The 25668-nt window shown below is 38.0% G+C and overlaps 1 protein-coding gene and 1 long non-coding RNA gene across 3 annotated transcripts in view; one reads left to right on the top strand and one right to left on the bottom strand.

The window, feature by feature from the left end:
• The window catches only part of ranbp3a (RAN binding protein 3a), a 1280039-nt gene that overhangs the window by 567689 nt on the left and 686682 nt on the right, over nt 1-25668 (top strand). The window lies entirely within an intron of this gene.
• LOC147841646 (uncharacterized) overlaps nt 1-25668 on the bottom strand; it is a 43594-nt gene that overhangs the window by 9466 nt on the left and 8460 nt on the right. The gene's annotated exons all lie outside the window — the stretch shown is intronic.

Here is a 25668-nt window from a genome sequence, read left to right on the forward strand (position 1 = left end):
GATCACAGAGGCATATTTAGCTTATTCGGACATGAATGATCAAAGAAGATGTGGGTGGTGCTTACAAAATTTGTTCTTAGTTGTTGCCATGCGGTTAATAATGTTTTCTGTGTGGTTTTTGGAAACTGCTGTGAATTTGAAAGGGCTTTAGGTGCTTGCTTGGGTATTTCTGTGCAGTACCTTAGGCGATTCCAATAGTTGGTTGGGGAATTATTAGGCTGTTATAATTAGATGTAGTTTTGCTATGTGGGTGGCATGGTAGCAGTGTTGCCTTTGAGCAAGAAAGTCACTGATTCGAATCCTTTCTGTGTTTCAGAGTTTTTTGTTCTCTCCATGCTCGCCAAGTATTGACCTTATTCTGTGATGCAGAAATGTGTTTGTTTTTGCGATTGTTTTGGAACTTCCAATTCAGTCGCCTATTTGAGAACTAGGAATGATAAGTATCAGAAAATGGACAAACTTGTCCAGCATATGTTTTTTTTGCAGCAGATGCTGTTGCAGCTGCAACCCAGTAATGGGAAACACCTATACACTCTCGTTCACATCACACACATACACTTTATTTAGCCTACCCAATTCACCTATAGTGCATGTGTTCAGACTGTGGGGTGGGAGGGGAACCGGAGCACCCGGAGAAACCCACCCAAACACGGGACAAACATGCAAACTCCACACAGAAATGGCAACCGACTCAGCCGAGGCGTGAACCAGTGACCTTCTTGCCATAAGACGTCAGCGCTGCCCACTGTGCCACCTCACCACCCATCAAGCAGCATAATGAGCTTTATTTAACATCTAAAAATTTAAGTCTTGAGCCAAAAAAACTCCAATGGCTGCAGACGCTCGTGAAGAATAAGGTCAGCAAGTGAATTGGATGTAGTAAATTGGCCGTAGTGTGTATGTGTGTGTGAATGGGAGAGTGTGTGGGTGTTTCCCAAGCACTGGGGGTTCATGAGTAAAATGTGCTAGAGTAACTGGTATCTGAATCCTCTGCAAATGAAGGGAATAAGCCAAAGACAATTAAGTGAGCGAGCTTTGCTATGTAGGTGCTAAGATGCTCTGAAGGAATGTTATCAGTTTCTAGAGGTCAATTTGCGGAAAGAAACAAGCCAGTCAGAGTTATCTATGACCTGTTATCTATGTTGGTATCTGTTGTTGTTGGGCAGAGTTTGTTAGATCATGGGACGTCTGAGCAGTGGCGGATTTAGACATGGGCAATATGGGCGATTGCCTAGGGCGGCATCTTGCTGTGGGCGGCACGGGGAGATGGTGCAAAAAAAAGTGCCCCAGTAAAAGCTTTGAGATAAGATTTACTTTATGCAAGTGTATTAATTTAGAGTGGTTATCCCAAAATAAAGACGTTAGGGGATATTCACATTTCTTTTGCATGCACAAGTTTGTTATTCTCTATGTGCAACCGAAACAATGCTGGTGAAAAAAAATTGACGCATATGCAAAGAGAGTAATTCCGACACACTAATCCCGGTTGTTTACATGCACGCCGATATGTGTCGTCATGCAAGTCAACAAAACTAAAGTTTACATAATATGATCATGGTAATGTTACTTTGACTAAGCATGGCTATGAAGCAGAAAGGAGGGATAATAAGTCATGGAGGTAACCAAGACTTCATAACATTATTTTCGGTCATGAGTCGGGTCTGAGACAACAGATAATTCTGTAAAACATATATTTTTTGCATTCTATAGAGCTATCATAATTAATATTCATGCAAAACTCTTAGAATGTTACAGTTGTGTCTTGAATTTTTTTTGTTACATTTAGGATTAATTTATGTTATTTTATTTAGAATAATAATTGTATGATATAATAATAATAATAATAATAATAATAATAATAATAATAATAATAATAATAATAATAAACAAATTGTTATATTTATTGAAAATAAATAAATATATTTAAATGTATTTAAATTAATTAATTTAAACGTAAATATTTAAAATATATATTTAAATATTTTAAATATATATAAAGTCAACGTCATAGTGTCTTTATTTCTTGGGGGATGGGGAGGGTTTATGTTTGGGGTGCTTTCCCATTGTGCTATTTAAACTAAAACCGCCAGTGCGTCTGAGCAATATGATATGATTTTCCAGCCTGATCTCATGAGGAAACGTAAGTATTTTACGTATTGTCAGATTAATGGCAAATTCAGTCGTACGAAATTCCTATGCGTTCAGTCGTACGAAAATTTTCGAAAATTTAAAAAAAGTGGCATGGCACCCAACCCTGCCCCCAAACCCAACCATCATTGGAGGATAAGCAAATCCTACCAAACTGTACGAATGAGAACGTATAAATTCAAAAGAATTAGTCACTAAATCAAAAAGTTCCGAATTGCAGTGAGATGATGTGGGGCTTTCCATCAAACCGCAACATGTAATTTGATCAGGGACCAGATAGGCTTCACGTAAAATTTCTTTTTTGCCCTGAGAGGGATTAATTCATTCAATAATTCTCCTTTGGCTTAGCCCCTTTTTAATCAGGGGTCGCTACAGCAGAATGAACCAGCAACAACTGTGCCTTCCAGCCGCAACTGAGTACTGGGAAACACCCATAAACTTTCTTATTCACACACACTCATACACTACAGTCAATTTAGTTTTTTCAGTTCACTTATACCGCATGTGTTTGGACTTGCTGTGAGGCAACATTGCTAACTACTGAGCCACTGTGTGTTGATGTTTGCCTGTGCAATGTGAATTAGCCTTAGAATCCCACAATTTTGATATGCTATTTCTTAGGCTTTATTTGGCCGTTACAATGGGGTTCAAAGGGTGTTGCCATGCAGTTACTGTAAGTGATTGAGTGTTTGTTCACTAGTGATACCAAGTGTGGTTATAAGCCTGTCTACATCAAAGAACTAGCGGCGATGAAACCATAGAGAGATTTGTAGAGCAAACATGTCTAGTAATCTGATAATCCAAATCATTTGCAAAAATTTAAGAGATGAGACAAAATGACAGCTTCTTCGTGTTCCCTATTGCTTGGTTTTCGTCATCCAAGTATTTACTCTAAATACTTAAAAAAGTAGCAGTCACACTTTATTTTAATGGTCCGTTTGTTGAATTTAAGCATTTACACACCAATTGCATCTACACGCCAACTAATTCTCATTAGATTATAAGTAGACTGTTAGGTTGGGGTTAGGGTTAGTGTAAGTTGACATGTACTTGCAAAGTTTCTTATAGTCAGTTAATTGTCTGTTGAAGGAGCAGTATCAATAGATATTAAGCAGACAGTCTACTAAAACTAAAATTGACCGTCAAAATAAAGTGTTACCAAAGTAGCCTTGTAAAATTACTCTAGAGAAGTAAGTAGTTAGAGCAGTACTACAGATTCGTATCTCACTACTCCACATGCAGCACTGATAATACACATTCAGTGTTTGCTATATTTGACAACGTAACATTCTGTATTGCATTTAGTTAGCATTTAAAGCTATTTGGGGATTTTAATCACCTTATAGTTGTCATGTTCACCAGCGAACAACCATCAGATGTTGCTGGTAAACATTCACACACAAACATTCACACTCATTGAACTACATATCTGCCATGTTATGGACTACAACCCCCAGTCATGCCACACACAACCGGTTCCAGATCCACACTGATTGCACTCTCGCAGCTGAAGCCACTCACAGAATGATTATTTGAACTATTTAAACCCCTCTTTTCCAAACACATGTTGCCGAGTTTTGTTAGCTGTATCAGTGACATTACAACGCGTTTTCCTTTGTCTGCATTTGCCGTGTTTTTGATCCCTAGCCTAGCTTATTCTTTTGTCCTTGTCTGCCGCCTGGCTTTTGACCTTTTGCCTGTTATTCGACTGTGATTCTGGACTGTCTCAATATACCTGTTTACACCTGTATTGACCATTGCTTGCCTGACTACTATTAAACCTGCGTTTGGATCCTACCTTCTGTTGTTGGTATCACTCCCCGTCATTACAATAGTAGGCATCTTTCATCTTCTCATCAGTGACATGCAGTCTAAACAGTCTCTCAGTTGTTGAGTGTAACAATTGTGCAGTGTCTTAGACACTTTTAATGCTTCCACGCTGTACATGTTTGCTGCATTGATAAAGCATCCATGTCTTGAGGTCAATGCGATCTACAGTTTGTGCGATTTGAATCAAGGGATTGATTATTCTACTTAGCTAGTCACCATAGACAAGAAAAGGGAAAATAGTGAAGTAACAGCACTAAATCTATAGATAGACAGCACTACAAATGTACTCGAGTAAAAGTACACATTTTAAAAAACTACTTAGAAAAGTACAATTCCAGAATAAACACTGTCAGCTTGGTGTGTTCTGGCCTTAAGTGGTTGCTAAAAGGGCTCAGCTCAAGTTTTTTGTATCATATTATACAACTCTTGATTGATTTGGTTAATACTTGCCTTAGCAAACTATGTAATATGTTAAAATGGTTTGAAACGTGACTTACATTGAATTATAGCATTATAAAATAATTACAGTTATTTTGTCATTATGACTAATGACTTATTTATTTGTGTTCAAGGTTAAACAAAGATGCTAAGCACTGCTGCACATACTGTGCTTGAAAGTTTCTACAAGATGTCTATTGGTGACAGTTTACATGAAGTATTCAGGTGTGGTAGGAAGGAGTGTTTGGGTGAGGTACAGTCACTTATCCATATCGAAAATTGTGGATGAAGACACACCAAAGCCCAAACAATCCAGAGAATGCTTGTGCCATTATTAAAATGTGTACAGTAACTGAGAAGTATGTGGATACTTGACTTTTACAAAAGACATCTCTTGTTGCACAATAGTAAAGGCTGATCCTTTCTCAGAAAACTTGTCCAAATCACACTGCATATTCTGACATGGTAAGGACAGCTGCAGGTCCCAAAGGTTGAAAGGTGACAGGGTGCACTGGAGAACCACGAACAAAGCTGTTGTTTCCTGTCATGTCCTCTGTGAAGCAACTGCAGCAGAAAAGCAGAGAAGAGAGATTTTAGGGAAAGCTTTACTGCCTTTCAGGAGAGAAAGACTGGAGACTTGTTTCTGTTTCTGTAGGCACATTCCTGGTCCCAATATCAAGATCCCGGAACAGATATGTGAGTCATTGATCAGTCTTGGTACACCCGTGGCCGTGGGTGAGATTAATGGGTGGATCCTGAGTACATTATGGCCAAACATTTACACAGAAAGAGATGAGCCGTGAGCTTCACACGCTCATTCATTTATTACTGATCTTGTCATTGGCAAAGTATGCAATCTATGTTTGGGTCCAAAGACTTTTAAAAAAAGCTGACGGCAACCAATGGCATCAAAATGTGTGCAAACACAATCCCACCATAGGTGTCTTAAGATTAAGATTCAACCTGTAAACACCTTTTGCAAATGTCAAGAAATCCTCTGACTCATTTTGTACTCATAGGCTGTGCTTCGGTTCTGAGATCTTACAATCGGAGTCTTTACACAAAGACAGTTCTCAGGACTGGCCAGGCAAGATAGACCACCTCCAAATGTGGTCTCAACTACTGAGTTTAGGGGCTCATTTTAGACCCTATTTATCATTGCATCTCAGGTGGTAACACATACCACTAGCAATGCAAGTGTGATGTGTTTGATTCTCAGGGAACTCGCTGACATGTAGTACTGTACTACTAACTAGCTACGTTATTATTCTGTTTTTCAGCCACTGACATCACGGTTTCTTAAGGCCAGGGTATACTTAAAGGGTTAGTTCCCAACATTAAAATTCTGTTATTAATTACTCACCCTTAATTCGTTCCAAACCACTGAGACCTTTAGTCTTCTTCAGAACATTAATTAAGATGTTTAAGATGAAATCGAAGAGCTCTGTGATCTTCTATAGACAGAAACAGTCCGGGATTAACCCTTCAAAGCAAAATCGAAGTGTACTTCAGCTGGTAAAAACTGGTCCATGGTGATGATATAATAGGTATGTGTAATTTTAGCAGTGTAGGATAATAATAATAATAATAATAATACATTTTATTTAAAGGCGCCTTTCTAGCAACTCAAGGACACCGTACAACAAACAAGAATAATAAAACAAGAGAAATAATGAAATATACACAGCAATAGTGCAAATAAAATTAAGTATTAAAAGCCATTAAAAGCCAAATATTAAAAGGATCAGTTTTCTAGAGTCGCCCACTTAAGCTAAGCAGGGCTGCACCCGGTCAGTACATGGACATGTGAACCCATGGAAAAGCTAGATTGCTGCAAGAAGTGGTGTTAGTGAGGCCAGCAGGGAGCGCTCAACCTGCGGTCTGTGTGGGTCCTAATGCCCCATTATAGTGAAGGGGACTCTATGTGGCTCAGTGTGTGCTGTCTTTCCGATGAGGGGTTAAACCGAGGTCCTGACTCTCTGTGGGGATTAAAAATCCCAGGATGTCCTTCGAAAAAGAGTAGGGGTTTAACCCTGGCATCCTGGCCAGATTTGCCCACTCCTCTCCAGCAATCACCTGGTTCGTGGTGTGCAGTCTGGCGCAATATGGCTGCCTTCGCTGCGTCCAGGTGGATGATCCCCCCCAAAACTGTGTAAAGTGCTTTGAGTGTCTAGAAAAGCGCTATATAAATGTAACGACATTTATTATTATTATTATTATTATTATTATTATTAATGATAATAATAATAATATTATTATAGTAGTCAACATTTGAATTGGATCATCACCTTTCATTAAAGTTGTCCTAAAACTATTAAAAAACATTTATTCTTGTTCTAGGACAATTAAAAAAAAAAGCATTTTGGATTCACCTCAAATGTTGACTACTGTCAAAGTCCCTTTAAGACAAGTCATTTTGCTCGGTGGCCATCTTTGAAACACCTCTCAGGCAGCATGCTCGGGCATTCTGTTTGAATGGGGAGACCTCAAATTGTCTAAAATTGCTTGCCAAGCTCACGGTTAAATTTCATATTAGGAATCAACAATAAAATAAACAGCAACTGTCCCTTTAGTTTCATTTCTAATCGTTCGCATCCTGCAAAAACATCTGCAGAAATTTACCTCTGGTTCGAGCCCAGTCTGTAGTTCGTCAGTCTATTGTGATCACTGATTGGCTCCTGTACTAGAAGGCGGGGCTTTCTTCGCCATACTGACCATTTAATTTTTCCCCATTCAAAACTTTAATGGGGGTTGCACACCGAATGCGCCGCTTGGCGACGGGGCATGCACATGACAAGTATCGGACACCAGACACGCACATGTTATTTAATATGAATGTTATTTAATATGAAATTATTCATATGGCACTCTGTGGCACGGCAGAAATATGAGCAGTGGCCTGAATCGTAGCTGGGCGCCATGGCCAGCTCCTGTGCATCAGCGGTGTGCAAACCCTGATAGAAATCTTTGGTTAGAAATTTAAAATGTGTGGCACGGTGTGACGCTGAGTGATGCATCCGGTGTGCAACCCCCTTAAAAGTGACATGTCTTATGTATTCTGTGGTCTTTACACAGTCTTTGTATAGTAAAATAGCTTGAATAAATCTATGTTGGTAATTCTATTGTTGCTATGGTAATGCAACAACTTTAGTAATAGAAACAAATGATCAAATACTGCAGTTTCCTACCACTATATTTCATATTAGACCACTACAAACCACAGTTTACTGCAAAAACACAGTATTTACTACAGTTCATCAGTTCACTAGAGTTAATACTACAGTATGCTGCAAAATTAATTAACAAAGAGTCGTCAATATTACAATATATACAGAACAATACACTTTTAAACACTTAGTAAACACTGTTTTTTACTGTATAGTATTTCTTTATGTGGGTTATTATTTTTTTTACCTCTAAACAAGTAACTCAGGCAACTTTTTTGAGTAAACATGAGGAACGTTTCCAGATTAGCTTACAGACTCCATTGCAACAGTGGGCCGACAGCTGGGAGCAACTTAGCATGCACTGTATTTGCAGCAACAACGTGTGTTTTTTGTGTGTGTGTGAATATCATCAGGAGGACAGGAAAGACAGACACACAGGAACTAGGCCGGGGGATTGGATTCTCACTCCTCTGATCTGTCCTCCTCCTACTCACACTCTCCTCCACGTCCTGTGCTTTAATGAGCAGGAACAGGAAGACAGTAGTGACATGGGGCTCGTGAGGGTCACGGAGCAGAGCTGCTCACCTCGTCTTGACCCCCGAAGACTTTCACCACGTTGCAGAAATCTCTGCACGACAGGCAAATCAGACTAAATGCTACTGCTGGAACATTTTAACTCTTGTGTATTGTTCAAGATTACAACCCTTTTGTTATGTTTAAGGATGTTTTTGCCCTATTGACTTCCATTATAACAACATTTTTTGATTGCAAAGCCTCGACACTAAATCATGCATTCTTTCTTGTTGCTGGTTTTCTCTGTTGGGATGAAGTAAAACTTGTCATTTTACAGTTGTTCATCAATTGGCACCATAAACCCTTGAGATAGGCCTGTGCAAAAAAGTTTCAAGTTTTTATATAGAGTTTATGGAGTATAAAAACAAATTATAGCGTGTGAGCATAAATATACTTACTATGTGTACTATGATCTGAAAGATGAGCTGCTTATTTTGTCATGATAAAACATGTCATTATAATGGAAGTCAATGGGGCAAAAACAGCCTCTAACATAATGAAAGGGTAGTAAATTTGCCCAGAGTGTTGTTGAGTTTTTTTTTTTTTAAATGTTCAAACAATTTTGCTAAAATATATGCCAAAATAAGATTTGTCACCAAACATCATTCCATTTGCTGAAATACTGGGAAAGTTGTGGCCAAATTAAGACTCAAAATCAGCCCAGGCATGAAAACCTCCCCAACAGCACAAGGAAAGAGTACTGAATAATCATGCTCTATTGTAACAAATCGTCATTGTAAAAAAAAACATTACTTGTCAAATGATGTAATACAAGTAGATTAGAAGTAACTGTTGTAAATACTACTCAAACAGGGTATCCACGGGGTCTTAAAATGTCTAAAATCTCAAAAGCTAAATGTTAGGCCTTAAAAAGTCCTTAATCTACTGAAATATTGTGTTGTAGGTCTTAAACCTTTTTTTTTTAACATGTCTTAATTTTCCTTTGTAATGGCCAGATTGGGTAGCTAAACATGAACAATCACCAACAATTTCAAACTTAATGAAACTTTTAACATTCTATTTAAAAATAGCATTTGATTGCTGCTGAGCATACTGACCTGAACTATATTTGTTATTATTAAATTGATATTATTATAGATTGAAACAATTAGCAGCTATGAATTGTTCTATTCCTGGTAAGGGTTATAGGGTTTGTTACTGGATATATTTGAAAATTAATTATTAAAAAAATATTATTATTATTATTATTATTATTATTATTATTAAAAATGATTCAAAAATATTCAAACAAAATTGTTATTATTGTAAAATAAAATGTATTTAATTAATTGATAATTTTTTGATAGGATTAGCTTATAACTTTTCTAACGGGGATATTCAACAAAAATCCTGAACATTTAGCCCTGTATAATTAAAAAATTTCACTCATAATGGTCTTAAAATGTCTTTAATAGTCTTTAACTTAATGAAACCTGCAAAAACCCTGCTTAAAGTATAGGTAAACAGTAGACCTTCTAAAAGTACTCAAGAGTACTGAGCAGTGAGTGTTATGCTGTGAAAATGATTCCACTTTATACCATGCAAATTGAAAATGTAACTTAAGGTTAATGCGTTTACATGCCAAGAGATGTATTTCGATGAGAAAATGTAGCTCTGATGTTAAAACATTGACTAACAAGCTATGAGTGTCTAGTTAGTGTCGCAAACCAAGCTTGTGGAGCAATGATAGAACACATGCGATTTGTATACATGTGTTTGAAAACGTAACATTCTGTAGAGCATTTTAAGAGCTCACACTTAGATATTGCTTGATACGAATAGCAGGTTTGGCATGCTGTCCCGGGAGAGAACCCTGAGCTTGGAGATAATTGCCTCCCGCCTGGTCATTTAGTATGAAAAGCAGGTCTGAGATCAGGTAGGTCTCGAGAGCTCCCCCTGGTAACAGAGGAAAATGAGGAGATGGGGTGGACGGGGGATTCTTCAAAAACAAAGATAAGGGAAGTAAGGTGAAAATGAGCTATTTATTGTAGGCTTGGATTGATCTGATTGGTTTATTGATGATTGGGGTTAAGAGACCAGCTGCAATCAATCATATCACATGCTCCTGAACTTCGCTTGGTTATTGTTTAAGGCCAATTGGCAGGCATACAGCAGCTGTCCTTCATCTTCTGTTCCTTCATCAGTCCAGTCTGTGTCTAGGTCGGTCTGTCTTTCTGATTCGTTTTTTTGTATGTGTGATTTGATTTGACTGCAATCAAGGAACTGATTATTCTACTTAGCCAATCAACTTAGAAGGGAAAAAATAAATTAGCAACGGCAGATTCAATGAAAATAATGGAGCAAAAATACTGAATATGTACTCAAGTAAAACATATTTAAAACGACTTAGTCAAGTACAGTTCCTGAGGCAAACTACTCCGTAACAGTATTTAGACTATTTGTACTGTAATTTAGTACTTTAAACCAGTGAGCACAATCAAATTAACTCATTTGGACTGGGCATTGGGATATTTAAAAACATGACACAGATTTAAACCCCAGAGGTGTGAAGGTCAAAACTTGGCTCCTGGGACACGTGCCGAACACAATAGCGATCAAAGGCAAGGCAATGAGACATACAATGATATCAATTACACTCCAGGATTATACTGCATTATAATGCCAGCACAATAGAAAAGCGTGTGGGTAACAATACACAGAAATCTCAGAGAATAAACCATTTTCCAATGGGGATAAAAGTACAGGGTGTGGGAGCCGCGTGCTGCAGGGAGAGGCTGGAATCTGCACATACTTTCCTCACGAGTATCACATGCCGACCTATGCAAACTCGGGGCATGTGAGTTTTGCATGATTTGTACAGAGTGCGTTTCATTATGAGAACAACAAGCATTAAATGTACAGATTATGCACTTTCCCACTGCACATGCCATTAATTTCAGCGGACACACACAGAACTCCCCCTCTCTGTTTCGCACACACTCTTTTCCAGCTGCTGTGAGAAGGGTAAGAGAAAGGAAGGGTTTCCCAGAGCTGTCAGCAGTTTTTCTTTCTCGGCTGAGATAAATCACTGTGTCTCCGACAAGATAACAGACAAACATGGACATGAGAGAGTAAGAGGTAATTCAGAATATGCTCACTTATTGGTACTGGCAGCAAAACAGGAAATCCTACTGTACTTTTTTCATCTAAAATTAATTATAGAAGAACAAATTTAAGGGGTGGCACGGTGGCTCAGTGGTTAGAACTGTCACCTCATGGCAAGAAGGTTGCTGGTTAAAGTCCCAGCTGGGTTAGTTGGCATTTCTGTGTGGAGTTTGCATGTTCTTCCCGTGTTCGCATGGGTTTCTTTCGGATGTTTCGGTTACCTCCACAGACCAAACACACGCAGTACAGGTGAATTGTACAAAATAGGCCGTAGTGTATATAAGTGTTAATAAGCATGTATGGGTGTTTCCCATTACTGGTTTGCAGCTTGAAGAGCATCCGCTGTGTTAAACATGCTGGATAAGTTGGCAGTTCATTCCACTGTGGTGACCCCTGATGAATAAAGGGACTAAGCTGAAGGAAAATGAATGAACAAATTTAATGGTATACGATGACACTATAAACTTGATTTGTACTTATTTTAATGCAGAACCTGGTAAGGTGTTTTGGGTATTTGCTATTAATCTTGCTATTGTCTTGCTATTGTATTCGTTGTCTCATAACGGAACTATTTAATGTATTATTTGTTCTAATTCATACTATTTCATTCCTATGAAAAGATCTCTTTTATTTTTGGAGAGAGTGCAGTGTGATGAACATTGGAATCTGCTGTGTCTCTGTAAAGCATCATGGGCAATGTAGTCTCTGTCTGCACACGCTCCACTATTACACATCACTGTTTTAAAACTATGTTGAACCAATGTAAACTTGCATTATAACAACCTCTGAGCCAACCTGTTCTTACGAGGTAACATAACTATTTTTATTAATGTCAGAACCCCACCCCTCATTAGGGATGATTAAATCATACTAAAATATTTGAATAAGAGTTTTGAATTGTAGTGAGATTGCATTGCTAGAGCTGCTGACAACAGGTTTGTTAGGTGACAGAAAAAGTGTAAAAGAAAATTTGCAGAATAGAAAATTGTCAGCGTGTGTGCTGTCAACCCAATGAAGATGTTGTTCCACTTGCTGGTGTGTTTTTCTTAAGTTGCAGTGTGTTTTGCTCTCTGGGCCACTATAAAGGTGTATCTGTTATTGTTAAAAGGCCATGAAACGCCCCTGTCTTAGCAGGGTGTTTTTACACCTCTAGTTTAAAAGTTAGGAATGTGGGTGTGTCCAGCTCTGTTTAGGTGGGAGTGTCAGGGGACAGAAAAGGGGGAAGATTTTGCATAAAAATAGGAGTTTCTGTTTGGGCACATGCTGATTTCCACAGAGGCAAAACAAACAGACGCAGGGGAGAAAGACAGTGACTGTGTTTACATGGACGTCAGCAATTAAATTATTTGCCAAATTCTTAATTTGTCGAATTTAACTGCAGTTTGGCACTATCACTTTCATGCATGCCCCCCATGACAAAGGAGATATTGGATGCGAGGAACTGCTGGAAGAGTATAGTTTAAATTAAATGTTTGATACCGCACAGCGAATGGGAGAAAAAAACCCTCCGCGTTTCTCTGTAACTTAGATGCACTTGGTAAGTAGTGTCAGAAAGCCATGTGTGTATAGACTATCCTGTCCCAAAATGTGGCGAAAATCCTACACGACGGTAACAGTTTAACGTGTTTACATGTTTACATTCAGAGAGGAGCATTTACAGCAGATCTTTCAGCCTATAATATTGTATTATAATATTGCAGTGGGCGAGGCAGTGGTGCAGTAGATAGTGCTGTCGCCTCACAGCAAGAAGGTCACTGGGTCGCTGGTTCGAACCTCAGCTCAGTTGGTGTTGGTGAATTGCGTAGGCTAAATTGTCCATAGTGTATGAGTGTGTGTATGAACTTGTGTGTGGATGTTTCCCAGAGTTGGGTTGCGGCTGGAAAGGCATCTGCTGTGTAAAAACTTGCTGGATAAGTTGCCGGTCCATTCCGCTGTGGCGACCCCGGATTACTAAAGGGACTAAGCCGACACAAAAATTAATGAATGAATATTGCAGTGGTATTAACATACAATAAACTTAGTAACTAAATCTAATTTTGGCTAAAGTACTGAAAGGAAAAGAGTTCTAAGTACTCGCAAGTACTATAATACTACAATTCTAAGGAAAGAGTACTGCTGATGATACAAATTAACTTTGCCATCTGAATGAACAAAGAGCACTGATCACACACACTTACAGGACAACAGGACAATCAACACTAACTGGAGCCGTGTCTTTTTTTAAAAGGAGATGAGTGGCAAATCTGGATTTCACCATTTGCAGATGCGAAAAGCTCTTGGGTTAAAAAATGTCCTTACAAACTTATTTCTGTCGCGTGCACTGTAATCCACACGTGAGTCCAGCTGTGCTCTCATAGCGGGGAAATGAAAGCAAAACCTTCGTTGCAGCACATTTATAAACAAAACATTGACGACCCCTGTCTCCAAATTCTTCTTCTTCCACTTGTTTTGGCAACACAACGTGGCATCTCTCTGCCGTCTGAACACTGTAACACTGTCTTCGAAGTGATCATGCATACTATCGAAGTTGCACCTTATTCACAATAGAGCGCGCCAATTGGTTTGAGACAAGTCTTTCTCATGAATTAATGCTGCACACTCAGAGGCGTCACAATATACTCAAACGTACAGACATCCAGTCTCTGCACTGAAATACACGCAAGCATCTTATCACTGTGACGCAGCTTAAAAAATTAGTTTCAAACCAGAAGAACGAATTTGCTTAAAATAATGCAAAAACAACCAATTTTAACTTTCTTGTGAAACATGTGTCCTAATAGTGTTTTTAGCAGACATATATGACTGTCAACATCTACTACAACCTGACTGCTGTGCTTTATATTGTTAAATATGTTTGCTAGGCTGTGTATGAGTTTTGTTAGAAATGATATACGGCAACCTGATTTCGCCTCGTAGGACATCTTCCTGGATTAACGTCTATGTTGATCCTGGAACAACATCCCAATCAGCCAATCAGAATAAAGGGATGCATTTTCTATTATGTTAAGTTTAGGCTTACGGTTAGGTTTACGCACTTCTACATGATTGTTATTGTAACTATTATTCGTCTCTGATTTTGGGCATAATTTATGGTTGGGTTCAGAGGTAGGGAATAGGCATGGATTACATTTTACAACAAAACTGATGGCGAAGCAGTGGCGCAGTAGGTAGTGCTGTCGCCTCACAGCAAGAGGGTCGCTGGGTCGAGCCTCGGCTCAGTTGGCGTTTCTGTGTGGAGTTTGCATGTTCTCCCTGCATTCGCGTGGGTTTCCTCTGGTTTCCCCCACAGTCCAAAGACATGGGTAGGCTAAATTGTCTGTAGTGTGGATGTTTCCCAGAGATGGGTTGCGGCTGGAAGGGCATCCGCTGCGTAAAAACTTGCTGGATAAGTTGGCGGTTCATTCCGCTGTTTCGACTCCAGATTAATAAAGGGACTAAGCTGACAAGAAAAAAAATGAATGAATGAAAAAAAACTGATGTTCCATTATCAACATAATTGTTAATCCAGGATTGAATCTTACTTTGCAAAATCATGACGTGCGGATGATGTATAGTTTAAATTTGTGTGTTGTTGATTTACATGTAAGGTGTTTTGGTTGAGAATCCAGTGTCCCTAAACATCATGCCTGCCAGTCATTCAGTCAAATTCCCATGGAACAGGCTAAAAATAGAAGGGAGGGATTCCCTGAAAGTGAGAGAAGCGTGCGCACAATAATGCCTCGATCCGCCCACTGTGACAGAGAGTGGTGACTTAAACAGGGCATTAACGCAGGTAGCAGCTCAAAGGGCAGATTCTTAACGTCACTGGTGTCAACCTTTGGCAAACAAGGCAGTGAAGCGATTCTGCAACGACAGAAATGATATTCAAACATCAGACATATGCTGTATGACTCACCAGACAAAATATTTGGAGAATCTTCAAATGGATGAAGCAGCAGAAAAAGCAGTTTGCTTTCGTCGAGTCATGGTGACAGAACTGAATGAACGAAACCACTATTTTGAACTGAAATGGTGTTTTGCTATACTAGATTCAGTCTACTTTTGCTGAATGGGTCTGAACAGTTCCATGAAACACTCAAAAGATTACTTTACTGTTTGTTCAAACAACTTAAGTAAAGTTAGCTGAAACAACATAATTCTTGAGTTTTTTTTTTGAACAACGTAAACGTTTTATGCTCAATCTACTTACATTTTTTAAATAAGTTAACATAAGTTGTCCCAGCACTAATCGATTCTATGGAACCCAGCTTTACACTGAAATGTAAACCTTGCCTTGAAAAAAATAAGGTTTTCACCAAAATAACGAAAGTTGTGTGTAGGCTTTTATTCTACAGTAGTGTAATAATACTCTTGTCAACATTTTCAAACCAATATATTTGATTTAGTCACACAAGTGCCCTGAAAAAACAAACAAATGAAATGTAAAAATGTTCAACTTAATTTGTTTGTTTAAATTCAACAAAAATAAATTGTTTACAACCACTTAACATAAAAAAATTGAGTAAATCCAAGGAATCATCTTTGAATAATTTTTGTTCAGTGTAACATCTGTCACGTTCCTAATGAACAGTTGTCACATCCATAACAAAGCTTTTTTCCTCATGAATGCAAAAATGTTAAATAACATAAAACAAATCATATTTTTGTTTTATAAAAAGCCAACACTTTTAGATTTTTGGCATGTCCAATTTAATTCACAGAAATTCTACAAGGTATGTTTTATAGTGAGAACTAGCATACTTTTTGGTCACATTCATAACACGTTTATATTCCTCACAATCTAAAACACATTTAAAGCATATCTGCCAACAGTCCCGTTTTTCCAGGGAGTTACCCATCTCCTGCCACTCTCCCGTTTAAGTAGTTTTCCCTGGAAAACTCCTGTAATTCCCCCCAACGCCATCCATCCTCCCCCTACCCCTCAAATTTTTATTACAGTCCCCCGGTGTCCTGACATTTCATCCTACCCATCAGATTATGCAACCAACATTGTATTTGAAGGGTTCTGAGGTTGGAGTTAGGGATTAGGTAGGTTATGGTGCTATTACAGCTTCATTTTACACTACTCCACGTTAAAATTTACACTGGTAGCAAAATCTTATGGGTAGCATATTTCGTCATCAAAATGTACTACCTACTTTTTGAATGGGAGGTAGGACAATCTGACAAGGTACTGTAGGACTCAGCCACCAGCACAACCCAGCCCCTCCCCCGGTCTTCCAGAATTTCGGAGACAAATGTTGGCAAGTACGATTTAAAAATTGATATTGATCTGATCCCTTAACTAACTTTCTGGTTAGGTGTTTTGCTAAAAGAAATTAACAGATGTTTTAATATACTTACGCCCCATTCACACGGGGTTGTCAGCGTCAACGATTCCCATTCACTTTGAATGGGTGACGTCAGGCGTTGCCGAACTGCATTGTGGATCCATCGGCGTCGCTTCAGAGGCGTTGCTCGCTGCAGAAGTTAAGAATAATTGCTCTGATGTAATTTTCCCTCATGCTGAATGAAAGCAAGTCAACATGAATTTCCTTCAGCTTAGTCCTTTATTCATCAGCGGTCTACACAATCAAGCACTCACCCACCCCTCTTCCCTGCCGGTCCCCAGGATATTCAGAGATAAATGTTGGCAGGTATGGTCAAAATAACATAAAAAACATCAAAAATGCAAATTGTTTGGTGTCAAAACCTTGACTTACATTTTACATCCACACATGGATCCTTTATTGACCACCAAAATAATGACACAAAATAATTACACTACAAGAAAAGCTGTAACCATCTGAAATAGACTTCTGTATTACAAATTTAAACTGGAGTTTGTTTCCCAATAATGCATGTAAACTACCTTACTGTCAAAAATCCTGGCTGGGTCAGTTGGCATTTGTGTGTGTAGTGTGCATGTTCTTCTCGTGTTTTCCTCCGGGTGCTCTGGTTTTCCCCACAGTCCAAAGACATGCGCTATAAGTGTATTGAATGAACTAAATTGGCTTTAGCGTATGGATGCGTGTGTGAATATGACAGTGTATGGGTGTTTCCCAGTAATGGGTTGCGGCTGGAAGGGCATCCGCTGTGTGATGCAAATGCTAGTATAGTTGGCGGTTCATACCACTGTGTAGACCGCTGATGAAAAAAGGACTAAGCTGAAGGAAATTCTTGTTGGCTTGCTTTCATTCAGCGTGAGGGAAAATCACATCAGGGCAAATATATGTGGAAACTGTTTCGGTTTCATTTGAGTTCAATTTGCCATTGTTTATTCTTAAACATGCAGACAGAAGCAGATCTTTCAAAAAAATCCCAGTGGAAATTTTACTTTTTATGGAGGGTTTGTTCATGTCAGCTTGTCCCTTTCATGCCTCCAGCTTTCCCCATCCAGAGTTTTTCCCAAACATATTTCTCTTTTTCTTCTGCATTCTTCATGTCTTCATTCTCATCTAAGCGTTTCTTTTCATGTCTCATACGCCCTCATTCCCTACTCTTTTCCCACGCAGCCCTACAGACGGTGAAACCCACGGCTTTGGCTGAGAGTTGTTCGAACCATATTTTAAAACAAAAAATTCCCACGAATGAGTACTGACACATCAGCATTGAACTTAGTAAAGGCCGTATCTTATAAACAGTTACACCCTCTTGACCAACAACCCACACATGCAAAAAAGCTGAGTGCGTCTGTTGCTGTGATGATCTGGCAGTGCAGAGTGCTAACTGTGCATCAGAAAATTGGCCAGATCTGATATTTGGCTTTGAGAGTTAATCTCAAAAGCGCTCTCAGGAGCAGAAAATGTCCTGTTTTCATCAGAACGCACAACCGCTATCAGCTGTGTATACAGTATTTCTCCAGCTGAGATTAGATTGCAACAGGGCATGGAAAAAAATCTCTTTAGATCAGAAAACAGAGACAAATATTTTTTAAAAAGACTCTGCATTTATCATCTGGACTTACGGCATTGTTAAGTCATGCATTCTAAAGTGCTGACTTGATAGGGTTACAGGTTTTGTAATTGCTTCATTGACCACTTTTTCGTTGTGGCAGCAATATGCTGGTGTATTACTTAAAATAAGGAAAAGAAGTAACATTTAGGGTGCTTTCACACTTGGTTTAATTGCCCGGACCATACCCAAGTTCGATTGTTCCCCCTTTCCACCTTCTCGGTTGGTTTGTGTTCAAACTGTCTGCTGCAAAAATATTATAAGCGTTCAGAACATCACACAGTGTCTGCAGAAGCTGTTTTTGGAGGAGACAAGCTGACATTATCACTGTGCTTGCCCTGGCTCAAATCCGCTTGTCACTAGGCTGGTTGGCTGGTTTTAGCTGGTCGACCAGGCTGGTTTTAGAAGGATTTTGTCCATTTTTAGGCTGGTTTCCAGCCATTTCCAGCCTGGTCTTAGCTGGTCAGGCTGGGAGATGACCAGCTAAAACCAGCTATGTCCAGCTTAAACCAGGCTGGCCAAGCTGGTTTTAGCTGGATTTAGCTGGTCATTTTCCAGCCTGACCAGCTAAGACCAGGCTGGAAATGGCTGGAAACCAGCCTGGAAATGGTCAAAACCCCTCTAAAACCAGGCTGGTCAACCAGCTTAAACAAGCCAACCAGCCTAGGCTGGTTTAAGCTGGATTTTTCAGCAGGAGTGTGATATACAGACACACGAATGAATGTTATGAAAAAGATAGTTTGTTGTACTGTTGGCGGTTCACTTATTACCGGACCCCAGACCACCTCTTTAAGGCGGACTCGAGTACGGTTCGTGGTCGCGCACTCGAGTTCAGAAGACATGATTACACTAGCTAAACGCATCGTACTCTGACGTCAAACAAAATACTATTGTCGTTAAACCAATCTCCATTGAGTGTTGCTAGACAGGGTGTTATGAGGGGTTATTAGCATGTCGCTAGGATAATTCTAACATGATTAGCTTGTTACTAGCATGTGCCTAGCATGACTTAACCACAATTTTCATGTTGTTAGCATGTCAGTAGCACATTGCTAAAAGGTTATTATATTGCTAACATGTTACAAGCATGATTAGCATGTAGAATTGTTAGCATTCGCTAACACTTAGCTAATCACAGTTAGCTTGTAGCTATTTACTGATAGCATGCGTAGCATGTTGGAAGTCTTGTTTATCAATAGAGGTCAAACTCTGTGTATCTAGGCCCTGCTGAAAAATCCAGCTTAAACTAGCCTAGGCTGGTTGACTGGTTTTAGCTGGTTGACCAGCCTGGTTTTAGAGGGTTATTGGCCACTTCCAGGCTGGTCTTAGCTTGTCAGGCTAAATCCAGGTTGACCAGCCTAGTCAAGCTCGGAGTCCAGGCTAAACTAGCTATGTTTAGCGTAAACCAGGCTGTACAAGCTGGTTTTATCTGGAAATGACCAAAACCCCTCTAAAACCAGCCTGGTCGACCAGCTAAAACCAGCCAACCAGCCTAGGCTGGTTTGAGCTGGATTTTTCAGCAGGGGGATGTTTTGAGGCAGAGATATAGTGCGTGTGCAATGGTTGTTAGGGTAGTCTGTTTTGTTGCTAGGGAGTGGCTTGGCAGCCTATGACAATAGCAAACCCCATGCCTGTATGGGATTCAGATTTGAAGATATGCTTTCTAGGTTTGCGTTGCTAGGGTGGTCTAAATGGTTGCTAGGGCATGGCTAGATTGTTGCCAGGGTTTAAACACACCACCCTTACTGCTCTACAGTGTTCTTATGAAGAGATAGTGCCAATCTTTTACTATGGAAGTCTGTGAGGCAGTTGCTAGGGTGCTGTACCTGGTTGCTAGGGTGTGTCTAGGAAGTTAAAATCTAGGCTGCATTAAATGAGCACAGCCTAAAGTGCATACAACAGTCTGATGCAGAGTTATGAGTTTGCTTCAGTGTTGTCAGTATACAAACTCGCTCCAATGTTGTCATTTGCTTGCACTTTCACTAAAAAACAGAGCTCGTGATCTGCATACTTATTAGCATAAAGTTATTAAACTTATAACTAAATAATGAACTGCGCACACATGTTGTGGGAGAAAAAAAAAACACTAAAGGAATGTTTTGCCGTTCTCTAACATGTAATGCCATTAACAGATGTGCTCTGAGGATCATAGATTAGTGAAATCAGCACATGTGTCCGTCATGAGGAGTTGTAAACACACCCTTATCTTTTCCTAAACAGGATCCCAGTGTCTCTCTAAACACCGTGTGCTGAGTTAAAGAGCAAAGTGCCAACTGACTATGATTTCCTGGAAGACAAGTATCAGGGAAGGGACACAAGAGAACGTTCCGCTGGAGCAACACAAGGTCTTCGAGTTCATTTAGATAAACCAACCACAAACTTTACTTGGAAACATGATCTGGTCTTCAATGGAGATTAATGTAACGCAGAAGGAGTATTCTGAGCACCTGCAAGTGCATAAGGGGGGGATGATCTATCATTGTCTTCATAGTATCAATACCAGTAACTACTGCAGAGTTGGAAAAGACCAGTCTGATGAGTTCACACTGACACAGATGCATTGCAAACACAGTTGCATTTATACAAGTGAGAAGCAAATGCTTTTGGATCAACAATACGAGACTTACTGTGTGTGTCTTCATGACATGTTTATTTATTGTAAACAACAACTGACAAACAAATAACTGATCAAAATGATTTCCTTAAATGCACTGTATGTCATGCTGGATAAAAGTGTTTGCAAAGTGCAAATTAAATACGTACAGTATAGGTTTTTTTTTTGAGAAGTGTTTATGAATGCATGGGCCATTCTTCAACTACGATCACTTGTAGCCTGGTGAAGTTCAGTTAAAAAACTTGTTCAAAATTAAAAAACATAGCCACATGAGTTTAAAACTATTTTCAGTTTTTAAGATCTGTAAGAGAACAAACTTAGATAAGAAGAGAAACATTTTTTCCATCGTGAACTGAACAAATGTCATTTCCACCACATCTCGATATACAGCTTTTATTTCAAAATAAAATTAATTTCGGCAGTCGAACATTGTCTAAGATCATTTTTGTATCTAGTTTAACCAATCTTTTCACTATATATATATATATATATATATATATATATATATATATATATATATATATATATATATATATATATATTAATAATTATACATCGGGCAATGAAATAAATTAGTTGTATGCTAAACTGTACACCTGTCACACACTAAAATTTAATATTATTTGGTTAAGAGCTTATTATAAATTAAATTAACTGAATTTGTATATTAAACAGAGTGTGAACTTAAACATTGTGAATACACTTTTAATGTGTGAGGAGAACTTTTCAAATATTTTTTAAATGTGTGTGGTGATGGAAATGACAGTGGTGGAAATGACATTTCAACAGTTTATTGTGAAAAAATGAAAAATAGCTTCACCGATTAGCTTTGAGTTGATACTAGCCTTTCATTTACACAAAACACTCTTATTTACCTTCATTTTGTTTGGTTTTCAAAAAAACCTTTTTTAAGGTACAACATGTTTGGAAATGACGTAGAATAGATGTATTTCCTTATCAAGCAATATTTACCTTGATTTTTCTTCAAGTGTTGTTGATAGAAATTATAATTCCCTCCATCTTGAAGATGTGCTCAGATGACACTATTCATTTTCATAGAAACCACCTGTATAATCTTTCACACAAACTTTTTAAAGCGACATTACAGTGTTGTGGTGAAAATGACACTGAAACTGTGCTACAGCTATGTTTTGTATAAAAAATAATATTGATAATGGTCTCACATTAATTACTATAAAATATTTAACTTATTTCACTATATTAGGATACATCAATAGATGCCAAAACAAATAAACGAATAATAAAAAAAAATATCATCATCATCATTAATATTAATATTATTATGATTAAAGTAGGATTTTTAAAAAATGTCCTAATGAATAATAAATATAACATTTAATTTCTTAATAACTAGTCTCATTATTAATTTATTTATATGATTTATATATAATTTTAGAATACGTGTTAACTTTTGTAAGTGATTTTATGCTTTAGAATAGAAATGTTCTCAATATATTTGTAAAGGAAACACAGTCCATTTACATATATATCAATTAATAATATGGAAAGTGAGTGCATGTTTTTGCCAAATCTAATATTGGATTTTTTAAAAATGTGTAAAACAATATAATTTGCACAAAAAAAGTTTTGGGGTTCTCCTCTAAAGAAGTAGTTACTCTACCCCATTTAGAGCATCATTATGAGCATTTCACGCTATAACTAACATGGTTCATACGATGGATCTGCGTCATAGAAACTATGGGTTTTGGGAAACAATCTTCACTACATCGTTCTTTTCCCAAATGATACATCGTACAATGATAGTTCAGCCGCGAGTTACGTCATTGTTTGGAAAACTCATCCCTGGTCTAATGTTACAATTTTTAGCCGGTTGTAACAAAGCGTGACTGTTTTTAAATAATGGTATTGTACATGGTGTATAGGGCCTTAACATCATGAACAAGATGAACCATTATAAATCCAAAAATAAAAGTACTTAGATTGATGACGATTTCTGACTCAACATTATTATATTCATGCATGTGAGCAGAGACAAGTCATATAATCAAATCATAACTCTGTTCTACCCTCCAGACACTCATCACACACTTTCAATGGAAACAAATGACTTTCTTTGTCTCCTCAAATCATAGGTGTGAACGGTTGGCACTAATCCTTTATGATGTCAGACCATGATCTCCATGCACCGATCTGTTGTGTGCCATTTTAACGCTATTGTTAAGTGGAAGCTGCGAGATATTTTTCGCATGGGAATTATTTGCCTCTGCTCTGGTCATACAGTGAGGCTGCGGGGCAGGAAGTGAACATGGCTCAAGTGACAAAGGTACATTGTCCCAGTGCTGACCCCACAGCCGAGGGCAAAGACCTGAGAACAAACCGGCCGGCCAGGGCTCAGCATTGAACGGCATGACAATGAGCCGCACGGAGCCCACAGAGGCACCATAAAGAATAGAGAGCGGAGGCATAGCCAAGGCTAATGCACAACCTCTCTCTTCACTTCATTACGATCTCCTCATCCTACAGGAAAGAGGCACTTTCTGTTCTCAGAAACCCAAACGGGGGAGGAAGGAGGAATAAAGCTTCCCCACATGCTGATCTAGCAGAGCGACGGCCGTAAATATCAAGTATAAAGAGGCTTTGAGGCGTGAACTTCCTACAAGACCTTGCCAGTGACCTTGGGTTTTGGTCTCAACGAGAACTGAAGTGTTAAAACAAGCATAATCACACACACACACACACACACACAAAAATAATCGGATGCAATTTCAATGTGAAACTACTAGGTTAAAGCCATCAGTGGGCCCACATGGAATCTGTGCGTGCAGAAATTCGCAGATTTTTGCCCCGCATTGAGTATTTATTTAGTTGTGTAAATGTGTGTAAATTGATATTTATTCAGTTTTTTTATTAATTTCACGTATAATTTTGACTTATATTACAATTTTTATTTGATTTATTTACAATACAGTTTGTAAAGTAATATTTTTCTGTCTTTTAGTAGATATATTATATGGGACACTTGCTGTGTTTACCAAATACGTGGATCTAGTTGAATTTGTATTGTAGACAATAAATAAAAGTTAAAACAATATTATTCTTTATTTCATATATTAAGTTTTAGTTAAGATACTCTCAAAATCATTCAGCATAAATATGCAGAGTTTTTAAAGAATTCTGTGCAGGAATAGCAAAACATTTCCGCAGATTCTGTCTGGCCTAGCCATCAGTCACTTTAACCCGAACATTAAGAGCTGCAGACCAGGGGTCTGTTCTTCGTACGTGGATTACTCAATGAGCTGCATTTGGTTATTATTGATTTGACACGATCCAGGATCGTTTCCTTCTTCAAAACTCGAGAGTTGTTGTCATAGCAACTGGTCTGGTAGCTCAAACCTGCTGGGGAGCAGGCTCATTTCATATAAACAGGATAATATCGTCTCATTTTAAGCAAAGGAGATACTGAAAGTATTTACCTAATGCTGATATTTCTGTACAGTAGTAACCCATTGGTTGTATACACTTGGGAAAATAGTCAAATAATTTTAAAAAATTATATTTATCATTTATAATAATAATATTTAATATTAAATGATTAATAATATTTATGTTTATATTAGTTAAAAATGATATATAAGTTAAAATATATACAGTTGAAGTCAGAATTATTAGCCCCCCTTTGAATTTTTTTTTTCTTTTTTAAATATTTCCCAAATGATGTTTAACAGAGCAAGGAAATTTTTTTACAGTATGTCTGATAGTTTTTTTTTCTTCTGGAAAATTTGTCTTATGTGTTTTACTTCGACTAGAATAAAAGGAGTTTTTAATTTTTTAAAAGCCATTTCAAGGACAAAATTATTAGCCCCTAGGCATTTATTTATTTTTTTGGATAGTCTACAGAACAAACCATCGTTATACAATAACTTGCTGAACTGTTATCTGTCCCACACTTTAAGATGAAGTCATTTGGTGGCAGGGCTTTTAGTTGTACAGCACCAGAGTTATGGAATTCCCTGCCTTTGCACATTCGCCAGATGCACAGTATTCCCAATTTTAAATCTCAGATAAAAACCTTTTGGTTTAGGATAGCTTTTAATGATTTGCTGGTTTATTTTTATGCTGATTGTTATTATTACTGCTTGTATTTTTATGATGTTCTTGTGGTCTGCTGTAAGGTGCCCTTGAGTGTTTTGAAAGGCGCCTAAAAATAAAAGGTATTATTATTATTATTATTATTATTATTAGTAGTAGTAGTAGTAGTAGTAGTATTAGTAGTAGTAGTAGTAGTAGTATTACTATTATTATTATTGCAGAGCAACACAAACAGCATGAAGAAGTATAAATACACAGCTACACGCAAGGAATGCACCCTGTGTCACGGCAATCACAGAAGTAAAAACCAGCCCTAATGGTCTAATCCGATTTAATGGTCTATGCTAAACTACGCTAAAAATGCTCCAGACCCAGATCGAATGGATTAAAAAATTGTAAAACTCAACTTTTAAGGGGAGATGTAAAATGATTTACAAAACAAGTAGAATGTTCCTTTATAGAAATGAATACCTCTAACAATAATGATGATGATCATAATAATAACTATTATCTATTCTGTCTTTTGTGTATATATTTGTGTAAAATGACTTAAATTCTGTTAATTAAAGTAATCACGATCAATTGTATAATTGTGTTGCGCCATAGGACATAGGAGTCCAAGGGGCAAGGCAGTAATGTGCCATTTATGTACAGTAGATCTACAGAGGCTATAATTTATTGCTTGTTCCCATCCAATGTACAAAATGTAAATTAGATTTTAGGGTGCAGCTATTCTTGAACCCAGAGCAACTCATGATAGAAAGACTGCTGCCTTACATAACTGACTGC

This window comes from Danio rerio, chromosome 11, assembly GCF_052040795.2.
Source record: "Danio rerio strain M-AB ecotype USA chromosome 11, GRCz13ab, whole genome shotgun sequence".
Lineage (NCBI taxonomy): Eukaryota > Metazoa > Chordata > Actinopteri > Cypriniformes > Danionidae > Danio > Danio rerio.